General features: G+C 40.1%; 1 protein-coding gene across 1 annotated transcript in view; it reads right to left on the bottom strand.

Annotated features, from left to right (window-relative positions):
* The window catches only part of ZPLD1 (zona pellucida like domain containing 1), an 88,505-nt gene that overhangs the window by 45,362 nt on the left and 30,909 nt on the right, over positions 1–12,234 (bottom strand). The gene's annotated exons all lie outside the window — the stretch shown is intronic.

The following is a 12,234-nucleotide window of genomic DNA, read 5'->3' as shown; positions in this document are numbered from 1 at the left end:
AATGAACAAATATCCTGAATTTTGATACACTTTATCTTGAAGTAGAATTGGAAAAATTAACTAGAAAAATCTTACTGCATTTGTACTTGTTTAAATTTCATTAACTTCTAGGAACAACTGTGCTCTTCAGCAGGCAGAATACATGAAAAGGATAAGCATTCAAAATGCAAAGAAAAGCCTTGCCAAGCCTCAAAATTAATTCTGCAAACCCAAAACAGTTGTCAAAACATGCCTAATTTACAATGCTATACTATGTTTCCATTTGTGAAACGGCACTTGAAAGACTTCCTTATGATAGAAATACAACAATTGGCACTAGTAGCCTCACAAGAAAAGACAGATACTTAATTCAATTTTCTTAAATCAGGATCTTCCAAACACCATTGGAGCTGTACACTCAATACCACACATGTGGTGAACGGCAACAGCTCCAGACAAAAATCTGACAGCTGCATTAACTACAAAGGTACTTCAAAGGTTACTTTAAATTTAAATTTCTTGGATAAAAACCACCACATATTCAAGCAGCTGTTTTGAAGGCCAAGTTCTTCATATTCAGGTTCCTTTCACTATACAATCTACTGAAAAAAACCTAAACTGTGGTCAGTATTTCTTTACATACAAATATATGGTTGACAATAGCCAATTACATAAACTGATTAGCTGTACATAACTATACAATGTGAATACATATCAAGTATAAGCTCACATGAATAAATTTGCAAGTGTTTCTTGTGCATGGCAGCCGCTGCTTGCACACCCTTGTCGTTTCATAAGGGTATTTGCTTTTGGTTATTTCAAAGAATAAGAAAGCATAGAATATCCAGAGAAGCACCAGCCCACCGCTATCAGCTGACATAGGACTTTAAATATCAGGGAAAATCTGTGTAAGTAATGAAATAAGCACAGAAACATACCCCTAAGTATTTAACTTCTGCTGAGTAGCAGAGGAGTGTGGTTCAGTAGCTGGATATTCTTTAAACCCCACATCACTGGGCTGGAGATTCACTCCTCATCTCTTACTCTCCACACTTATTTCACAGCCCTAACACTCTTTTAATGTAGTTGTTTGTTGGTGCTGTGAAAACAAGCATGTATGCATTCAGCTGCACTGAGCAGAAGATTCATACCCCAGGTGAGAGACAACTTGAAATTCCATTTCCACTTCATAATTACAGCACACACAAATGGAACAAAACATGAAGCAACTCTCCACTCCACACAACACATGGCAATGCTATATCATCAAAATGTATTCAAGGAAGCAGAGCACTAAAAGGACTGAAGTACATTTCCATTTGTCAATATGTTTACAATGCATTCTCAACAGGAGGGCTCATCATGCTCCTCTAGTAGCCCTTTTATTTTGATTGCTATTATTATTGTCATTATTACAATATGTTTTTCCCAGCCTTGGCAAGCAGCACAAGCACTGATTGATGAGACAGCCCTGCCCAAGCAGAGAAATGATAGCTGTGCCACATGCCAGCAAGAAATGACACAGCCTTTGTGTAATCTGAAGTGTCTATAGCCATAACTATTTGCCACAAGGTGTGAAGGCTGTACTATAGTCTTGGCACCTCTACAGGTCTTTCTCCCTGTTTTTCCTTAGGAGTAAAACAAAAATCCACAATGCTGTTCACCTGCAAGATAGGCAGAGAAAGATGTTTATGTCACACCTCATGCAAGAGCCCAGTGTTTCATTATTTATAAGCTGTGTTTCCCCTCCAACAGTCAGAGCAAAGGACAGCTTCCTTCCACTCCTTTTTCCTGCTCCTAAACACAGAAGACAAAGCCAACATTTGCAAGGTCTTTCCCAAGGCTTTTCAAGATGCTTGCAAAGAGGGGACAATATTTCCTTTCACAAGGAAAGGAGGAAGGAAATATTACCTCCTGTGTAAGTAGATTTTCACTCCCCTGTAGCTCTCCCACTCTCCCTGCTGGTCTCATGCAATTCAGTGCAAGTTGAGTGCCAGCCAAAGCAGATGATTGCTTCCATGGGAAGATCCTCACCCCAGAGATCCAGAACTGGGAAGGTAACTACTGAGTTCAGACAGACCCTCAGAACCTGAATTATCAGGGCTGACACCCACAGACTGTGTTTCTTTTTTCCCATTAGCCAATGGGAATTGGGCCAGATGTGTATCTTCATCCCACAGAGGGACCAGGCAAAAGCTCTGTCAAGAAGATAACAAGATGGGCCCCTCTGCAAGCTCTCACATGGAAAACAAAAAGCAAATAAGTGAAAAACACTATCTCTAATGCAGCAGGGACCCTGCAAGGCAAACCCCCAATCAAGTTTTCTCTCCACTGCTTATTTTCAAGCCATATTCATATTTGACACTTGGCTTGGACATGATGGTCAAGTTTTGGCCTGAAGCACATTCCTCAAGTCCACTGATTTCATCAAATAAATGGAAAATAAATATCTGCTTTCATGCCTATCAACAGGAGCTTATACAAGCTACATTTCAAATCAAAACTAGACAAATTCAAGTTACAGAATGTTTGCTATATACTTATTCCCTATTAAAAGTATTTCTCCATAAAACCTAGTAACAAGGTGAAACAAGTGTGCCATTAAATGTAATAATCAACCACTTCAAATTTGAAAAAAATCCAGCATATCATTTGTCCCATTCATTCCCTGACACAGTGGTGATGATTGTACACTATTTTTGTTTATTTCAATATCTTCCATGATTAACCTCCATATATTCAGGTAGTCCCAGTCTCTGCACACAAGAAAAATTCATTAATCACTAATTTCATTCTGCCTACAGACAACACCAGTCTAGCAAGCTGAATATTGATGCCCATCATTTGGCTACTTTTGGCTACCGAAAGCAGTGCTTTAGAATTTTAAGATGCTTCATTTGGTTTGATTTTATATATTTTTGTTGTTGTTGTTTGCTTGGTTTGGTTTTTTTGAGTATAGAGCTGAAAATCTGCAAGATTCAACTTTTAACATCTGAGTACTAATCAGGTGTGTAGAAGGTGTTACGTTGCAAACTGTGGAGATGGAAGAAGATCAGAGAGGAACGAGTGCTGGCCATGGGGCCTTCATTTATTTCTTTGTGTTAGGATCTAGGCTTCACATAATACTTGTGGCTCTCATTACTATGAAAGCAAATAAAATCTAAAGGGGAGGAGAATTCCCTTCATAATTGAGTGCTACTCAAGGCAACATATGATAAAGGAGTGTGGCAAGTTTTCACTGACTTCAAGTGGTTCCTAATTAATTGCTTAGAGTCCCAGACAAAAGCCAAGATATTAAATAGGTGACAGCATGTTAGGGCAGAAGTGGTCTACTGGGAATCAGAATGAACCCCAAATAGCCATGGGGGTTGTACAGTTACATTTTAGCCATGTCATTGTATAGCAAGAGTCAAAACCAGGAACTTGAAAATAGCTGATATTCAGCTTAAATATCTCTAAAACTCCAGTTTTAGTAACTACAGTAAAGATGAAAGTAATTTAGAAATAGCATCATCTTCATTCTGAAGTAATCTGAGAAAAGACAGCAGTAACTGAGCAGCAAGACATTGAGTTACTTCAATATTCCTAATCTTTTTATCTTCTTTTTTAAACATAACAGAGGACACCAACTCTTCCTTAGTTACAAACATCATTCTATTTGGAAAGCAAAAAAGAAGAGCAAGAATAGTTTCAAACATCATTCTGCTTTGAATTATCACAATTCTTATATTAGTCTTGGACTAATACAGTGAAATATTTGGACAGCAATCTGTCATTTTCCTGTGAACAGTGAGGGCAACTGCTGCTGTGTCAAACTGCTGTCATGCAACCTGTGCAACCACAAAGATGATCACAGCACAGTGCTGCAGTCCAGCTTCTTCCAAGCTGCAAGGGCACCTAAAGACAACAGGATTTTGATACTAAGGAACTGGCAAGACAGGTAAATGCAGGGCTTTTCTCCTCATCTCCCCCCACTCCTATGGCCTTCTGTCACTCCTACACACATGGATCACACACATACCCACACTCCAGTCCTTTGCATTGCCCATACTCATTTAGGCACCTCTGCAGCAGCTGGAGCCCACAGGAGCACTGCTGAAGTATCCATCTTTGTCAATGTTGTGACAAAAATAACACTGGACAACATACCACAACTGCACCCTGCTGTTAGACTGACAATTGGCCTGGCAAGTATTCTTGTTCCTGTGCTTATGATCCCCTGGTAGCATTTATGGAACTGCGTGCTGGAGAAAATATGAAAGTACAGAGCAGCACATTCACTGGATAAGATCAATAGTATTCGTATCTCCTTTGCAGTGAATGAGCTGCTACCTATGGCAGTCCATACACTTGGCACAAAAAAAGGCAACTAAAATAAAGATGTATACCTAGAAACCCTGCATTATTGATTAGGAGCATTCGTTTAACAACTGTGTCTTTGGGATTGTCAAAACTGATGACCTAAAGTAAAGTGCTCGCTTCTGAGGCAGTATGTATTGATAAAAGCATAAACCAATAATGCTATTTATATTTCTGTTTTCTCTACAGTGCTATTTAATGACCCATGGTAGTTCTTAAAAAGGTTATTTTAATTACTCAGATCTTATTCCTTTAAGAAGAAGTGTCCTTTTTTGGCAGCTCTTCTAGCTTGGAAAGGTGGAGAAGAAAGATAAGCAGGGAAAAAAGACAGAAATAGACCCAGTCCATTTGTGGAAGTCCATGGGAAAAATCTATGTCAGTAGGTTTATGTAGTTATGATTAGGCATACCATTACATTGCCTATATGGAGAGTAATATTGCACACGGAACATTCCAGACAGTCAGGACAGTTCTTAAACAACTTTAATCAACCAATGATCAGACCTAGAAAAGGGCATCTAAATCCTATACCTGTATGGTACATTGAAAAGTTCTTTGGGCAACTCGTGCCAGTGCCTCATGACCATCAGATTGAAGAACTTCTTACTAATATCTCACCTAAATTTCTCCTCTTTTAGTTTAAAACCAGTTCCCCTTGTCCTCTCGCTATATGCACATGGAAAAAGTTGCTCTCCCTCTTTTTTATAAAGCCCCCTCTAGGTACTGGAAGGCGACAATGATACCTCCTTGGAACCACCTCTTCTCCAGATTGAGCAATCCCAACTCTGTCTCTTCACAGGAAAAGTGCCCCACCCCTCTGATCATCCTCTGGGTTCACTCCAATCTTTCTTGTGCTGAGGACCCCAGAGCTGGATGCAGTTCTCCAGGTGAGGTTCTCACAGTGACAGAGTAGAGGGGAGCATCACCTTCCTACACCTGCTGGCCACGCTGCCCTTGACACTGGCCACGATGTGGCTCACTTTCTAGGCTGTGAGCACACAGTGTTGGCTCATGTCCAGAATTTTATCCATGAAAAGACTGTAGTCCTTCTCTACAGGCTGCTCTCAATTCCCCTACCAGTCTGTGCTCGTGTCTGAGATTGCCCCAACCCAAATGCAGCATCTGGCTCTTGGTCTTGTTGAACCTCACTAGGCTCTTGTGGGCCCACTTCTCAGGTTTGTTCAGGTCTGTCTGGAAGGCACCCCTACCACCCCTGAAGCAACAAGAGGCAACAAGGGACAAAGAAAATAAAACTGAATGGGTAGTCTAAGTATAATAAGAAGTCTGTTTCACTTATTTGGTTAAAAACCCCACATGCCTGGTATTTTTGATCTCAAACCAAATAGCAAGACACACCCCAATCACCACATTTAATCCCAAACAAATATGCTTTGTTGCCTCAGCCAATGGCTAATTGCCAATTTGTTTCATGAACAAAACCTGACAGAGAAAACAGAACCCAGCTATTAAGTGCAGAGGGCTACAAAAGAATGCAGGTAGCTTTAAGCTTAAGGCAGAACTGCTCGCCAGCAAGCATCAATGTGCAAAGCAAAATCCCACCTTCTCTATCTCCTCTTTTGAATCTAACTTTTTTGCAGTTGGTTATCTCCCTTAAGGGAAAATGTATTCCAAACATTTAAGGGCTCTTACAAAAGGCCAGCACTGATCTCTGTGCTTGAATAATATCCCAAATGGACCCTCATTGGTAACACGATAACAAAATCAGTGTTTCAGTCAGAAGAGAAGAGTCTTTCTGCTCCTCTGTTCTTCTCTTTTTGTGCATTGATATAAAGATCAGAGTCACCAGTATGAATAAGATTTAGAATTCTGATGAAAACAATAAGAGATACTAAACACTTTCTGGCCCTCCCAAATTTGTATTCAACCTCTCCCTTTGTTAAAGCTGTAATCACACTCCCATCGGTATTCAAGGGATTTATGCAAACAAGGTCTCTTCTGTCAAAAATCACAGCAATTTAATGCAGTCACAGCCTGTTGGGTTGTGTAGATTACTGGCACCAAAGACACAACTTAGTATTCTGATGTGTGTCAGCTCTCTTTAATACAGGTCAGATGTCTTAGTAGACTCCTCAGCCAGTCTAGCATAATATACTGCATCCACATGCAACAGAACCAAGGGAAAATAACAGAAGGTGACTTGAATCTGAAGTCATAAGGAAATTTAACAATTAAGCTAAAATTCAGCCTGTTGCTTAACTGAAAGGACAGTATTTGTGGAATATCCTAATTTTGCTCTCCATGCTCATGGATGCTTTCATCCATTGCTTAAGGATGGACCCAAATAAATAAAAGCCTGCTGTCTTTACCTCTGTGCAAGTCCTGTTTGTACCTATTACACACCCACCTTATACACCCAAAACCCAAAGGAGGAAAAGGAGTCCATTACGAAGGTTCAGGACTTAAATCATTGAATCCAGCTGGAAAAAAATCAACTCTTAACGCTCCAGTGGCTTTCTGCCTGACATTCTCACATGTAATACCAGCTCCTCCACCACTCAGGGCCATATCCTGCTTCCCCTGGGCAAGCTCTGCACTTTATTTCGGTGGGCACAATTTAATCCCTTGAAGTGACATGGACACAGTTTAGCCATGACCTGCCCCCATCACATTATTAACTATAGATAAATCTGGCCATGTTGGAGAAATTCTATCTGCACTTGCACAGGGAATCACGTCTGTGCTCACTGTCACCTTTTCAAGAACAAAGAATGGATTTCTCTTCCTGGCTTAACACTTTTTTCTAAAATGAGTTTGATGTTCTGAGAGAAAAGGGAGGGGGGGTGCGAGAGTTGATTAAAAGCCGTGATGAAATGCAGGCAATAGAGTGGAGTACCTGCAGTGCTCTGTCACCTCCATCCACTTTCTCCTCAGGTAACCAATGGCCATTACACCATCAGGGCAATCTCTAATTGACTGCATTCTGGATACAGTTTCTGACCAAAAATACATATTAAAAATACACGATAAAAATATGCCATTCCCAAAGTATAATTTTATTCCTAAAGTATAATTTGAATTTAGGCATCATATTACCAAACATCTCACAGACATGATAACTCCCCTGAGTAAAAGTTAAGATCTGTGTGAATACTATATATAAAAATTGAATACCTATATATTTATATATTAAAGTCTCAAAATCCAAGGACTTCCTTTGATCACATGGACCTCTTTTGCACTCACTTTCCAATGTGTTCGTGCCACTGAGTCATGCTAGCAGATATGGTTGAAAAAAAGAATTTAAGGATTTAATTAAGAATTTAAGGATTTGTTTGCAAAAAGCAAGTGTCACACTTAGGCAGATCTTGGTGCCAAGATGACTGTACTGCTCATGTATTTTCCAAAGGTGAAAAGCAAGATTCTATTTGCAGGATGAATCCCTGATTGTGTATTATTTACTCAACTGGAGTATATTAATAGCTGGTTGCAAATAAGGACATTGAGGTATATTTAGCACAGAACCTTAGTATAGAGAGCTAATGCTGCCAAGTGAATTGAGGCCAAATACTTGACTTAGTAAGTATTATTCAAATCTAAAGGGACCAGAAGTAAATCAGGTTCTATTCCTTACTTCATTCCAGTCCTTATCTCCTCTCCTCAAACATGACATGCATAATCCAAACACAGCATTCTGCAAAAATGAGCCTCATTATGTATAAAACGAGCCACATTAGAGAAATCCACAGAAGTGGATAAAAAAAGGTGATGCTCATCCTTTTTCAGGTTGACTTACAGCTCCTTAGAGCAAAATTCTCATCTGAGTTCTGTGTCCACAGGCTGCATATTACTGGTCTCCTCACTGGCTGCTCAATGCACTGATGTGATCTAAATAAATCAACCAGTAAAACACACAACACAACAGCTGGTGTCTGCCAAGAGATGTTATTGGGCCTAACAGTATGGAAACACCTTCTTCAAAGAGAAATAAAAAGTTTAGCTGGTTTTCCCCATTAAGTGCCTTTTCTAGAATTAGAAAACATGAATCAAATCCTGCAAATTTGCATTCTCTTCACAAGTGTTGAGAGAAGGCAGGAGCTCTGCCTAACAAGTGCCCTCATCACATTGTGTTTATACTGCCTTCATAGGACCCTGAAACCTCAATATTCATCTACTTGGCCTCAGTTTAGCTGCAGAAGTTCCAGCTGCTTTTTAACATTCAGTCTAATTAAAGAGACAAAAGAAGTTTCCTTAGAAGTTAGCTTCAGTGGTGAATAAGATGATAAAGAGTAGGTGATGGACTCTCTAAAACAGCTTCTCTGATCTCCCAGTACTCCTTTCAAGATCCTAGCTGGTCTGCACCACTATTAACCTCCCTCCACACTGAGAATTAGCTATTTATTCTCAGCCTTTGTTCCTTCTCTCAAAGGGCCCCCCTCCTCTCACACTTTAACCAAGAATTCTCAGCCATCTTCTATGAATGTGTATAACAAAAGCCTTTTGAAAGTCAAAATAAATTATATCCACTGGTTGGGATACAGAGAAGCCCCTATTTTGACCATTTACAGCACACTTTAAAAAACGTGATCCTGATGCAATGCTGTTTTTACTGCAGTCTTATGAGTTGACAGTGGTGTTAGGAGCATATCCAAATGACCTCTCCAGCTTCAAATCTTTCTCTCTAGCACTAGCAAAGAGCAAGTTCTTTGTCCTTGTGGTGTTCCAGCAAAGTAGTTTTATATAGCTTCAATCTTTAGCACAGAGAATTCCAGCAATTTATCTTATAATTGAGAAATAGTTCCTCCTGTCCCAGGATCTCTGTCAAAGAGGTACAACAAGGAAAATAAAAATAAAAAAACATAATTGGAAATCCATTCAACTTTATACCTCCTTAAAATATATGTAAATGTAGGAATAATAAGAAAAGCCTTCTTACCAAAAAATCTAAGAATTGAAATCAGCAAATTGTGAACAAGCCCAACAAAGTAACCATGTGCAACATGATCTTTGTTAAAATTGGCAATCTCCACAAAGAAAACAGCAAACTACCTGAAGTGCAACTCCTTCCACACCCATAGGGTGTTCAGTAAATCCATACTGAACTTTATTGACTCAAAACTAATGTAACAGTTAACTAATTCAGTGCCTAAGGACAAAATCTCATTCCCAGCTCCCACACATCACAAAATGTCACAACATTTGGCTGCCTTCTATCAAGCCAAAGCAAAATACCATGACTTCTCTCAGGGCAGGATTAAAGGACAGTGTCAGTGCTTCATTAGAAAGCTGGCAAATGTCTTCTTGTTTTGCTCAAAGTCACCCTGCCAAAGCAGCATGGTGGTAAGAGGCTGAATGGAAAAAATGGGCCTGAGAGAGAAGGAACACATTCCATCTGCCCATCAGTGTCTGAGAAATAATTATTAAGTAATTGTGACTTTCTGACAGAAACAACAAAGAACTTTGCCATCTTTCTACTCCATTAGAAACCATTTCACTGATCATTGCAATGAAGCCAAGGGACACTGAAAGGACACCTGAAAAAAATTCTTAATTTAATTTTTAAAAAAAAATAAAATAAGTGAAACCACAGAACCTATGGTTCAATATTTGGCATGAGTCTGAGCAGTACATCACACCTGAAAATGGAAACTGCATCAAACCTTAACTTAGCACTATCTCAGAGACTTTGTTTCAGTTTGGACTAGGTGGGGATGATGGGTTTGAGTCACCAGGACTTCTCACTCTATCCCACATAAATCTTCTCCAGAGGTTCCACCCAAGCACTGCTGGGGCATAGTCTGTCAGATTTGATGAGACAGGAGGCCACAGAAATGAGAATTGCTCAGCCAGATCCGAGGGCAATCAGACTTCCTACAGCATGACAGGGTGTTACAGTAAAGCAGTGCCATGGAACATTGCATTCAGGCTTGGTAATCAAATAAAACTGTCATTCAAGACTTACTATACTCCTGTGCATAGTTATCCATTATCTGACACAAAACCTGAACTTAGTAAATTACTTCATATTTTCAGTATTATGCTGTTGTTTATTACAGAGCAATATGAAGGAATGCAGAAAGAGTAATTTTCTACTAATACTGAACAAGGAACATTATTAGATTAAGGACAGAACATTACCCTTGCAGCTTTTCTCTCAGCTTTGTGCCATTGCAGAACATGCAGTTCTCCCTGATGCCTCCTGCCACAGATTTAAAGAACCAAGGCAAATCACTCCCATCACTCTTCTAACGCTGGGGAAGAGGCATAGAAGGAAATATGTTAATTTTGGTACCATACCAGAAAAGTACATTGGTGTCATATTCCTTTCATCTGCAGAAAACAAAAGGCTAGTTGGTTCCCACCACACACCTATAAAATGAGACAGGCAGAAATGCCCAATGATAAAAGGGGGTTTACAAAAAAGAAAGAAAGATGAAAATTGATACACATGTAATAGCAGTACCTGGGTAATGGACAGGAGGGAAATCATGTTTCAGACAAGGCCCCAGAAATCCCTTTTCAGTGTTTCAAAGACAATGCATAAGTTGGGGTCGGGAGACACACAAGAGCCTGGAGTCTCTGCTATTATTCCTCCAGTTCCAATCTTGTATGAGCAGAAGCCCCAGGGCAGGAGTTTAGTTACCAGTCTTTGCCCACAGATTGCTCTTCTGGTTGTTCATCAGTCTGTCACAGCTATTTAGTGCTTGCAAGAGCCAAGTGCAGAGGCACACAGAGAAGGGAGAGCAGTGCACAGGCATTGCAGAAGGAGCTTTGCAGGCAGTCTTATCTCCTTGACCTCCTACAGTCACACCACGAGTGCAGCAAGTCATGATACAAAATTCTCTGGTCCCCTCAGCTTAACCCTCTGAGGCAAGTGGGAACAAAGTAGAAGAGGGGCAGAGAAGCCCGACCAGATCCACTTTCCCAGGTGGAACCCAGCAAGGTCATCTCAAACCCTGACAAGCTGTATTCTACCCTCCTCTGGGAACTCTGTCCATATGTTTATGATGAGGAAACAGCTCTGCATGCAGCTGCCAGTTATTTTCACTTAGCCCCAGCATTTGGCAATGCCCACATGTGAGACTGCAAAAATCTTTTCACTCTGTTTCCATGTGTTTACAGGCTCATTGTTCAGAAGCTTTCTGATCAGACAGCATTGGAAGTTACACCATTTGCCAACCAGATTTTGAGTGGTCAGTATCTGTAAAGAACAGATACGTGGTATAGTCAAAACTCCATAGAAATAAGGATTATTTTTCAACTTTAACTAAGCTTTTTTGACTTCCGGCCACTTTGATTGAACAATGAGAGATTTCTGCAGTGAAAACCTTCTCCAACCTCCAAGTCCTAATGAAGACTTCTTATTCCAAGATCTTGGATCAGGAGAAGAGAGGCATACCCAGGTGAATGTTGCCTCAGGCCAAGAACAAATTTACACTGCTTTTCTCGCTGTGAAGGGCACAGGAGGAAGCCACAAAGACAAGCTAGTAAGGGCAGAGTCTGATCAGCCTCTGATATGGATAACCTAAAAAAAAAAAAATAAAGACTTGGACAACATTTTAGCCCGCAGGCAGAACAGGAGGTTTATATGGCTAAAGGATCCAGAATTAGATTTTACACACTATAAACACAGCCTGCAATGTGGGCAATACATCTTACCCACTTCGCACTGACTGCTGCCACCAAAGTACAACAAAGCTGAATTCAGACATCAGGGCTCTTACAAGACCTACAATACCCTTAGGCTGCCCTCAGTGCCTTAAGGAAACTCAGAATTGAGGGAAGTCCATCTTTCCAAGAGATCTTAACAGAATAAAATTATTTCTGGCTTTCACACAAGAAAAAAAAAAAAAAAAAAAAAAAGGTCATTGTTTCAACAGTTAAAACAAGGGAACAGAGACAGGCAGGGAGATATTTACAGCTACTGCATTTGTATCA

This window comes from Ammospiza caudacuta, chromosome 2 (assembly GCF_027887145.1).
Source record: "Ammospiza caudacuta isolate bAmmCau1 chromosome 2, bAmmCau1.pri, whole genome shotgun sequence".
In the NCBI taxonomy this organism is placed as follows: Eukaryota; Metazoa; Chordata; class Aves; order Passeriformes; family Passerellidae; genus Ammospiza; species Ammospiza caudacuta.
The sequence above is the reverse complement of the archived record's forward strand: the minus strand, read 5'-3'. Positions and strand labels throughout refer to the sequence as shown.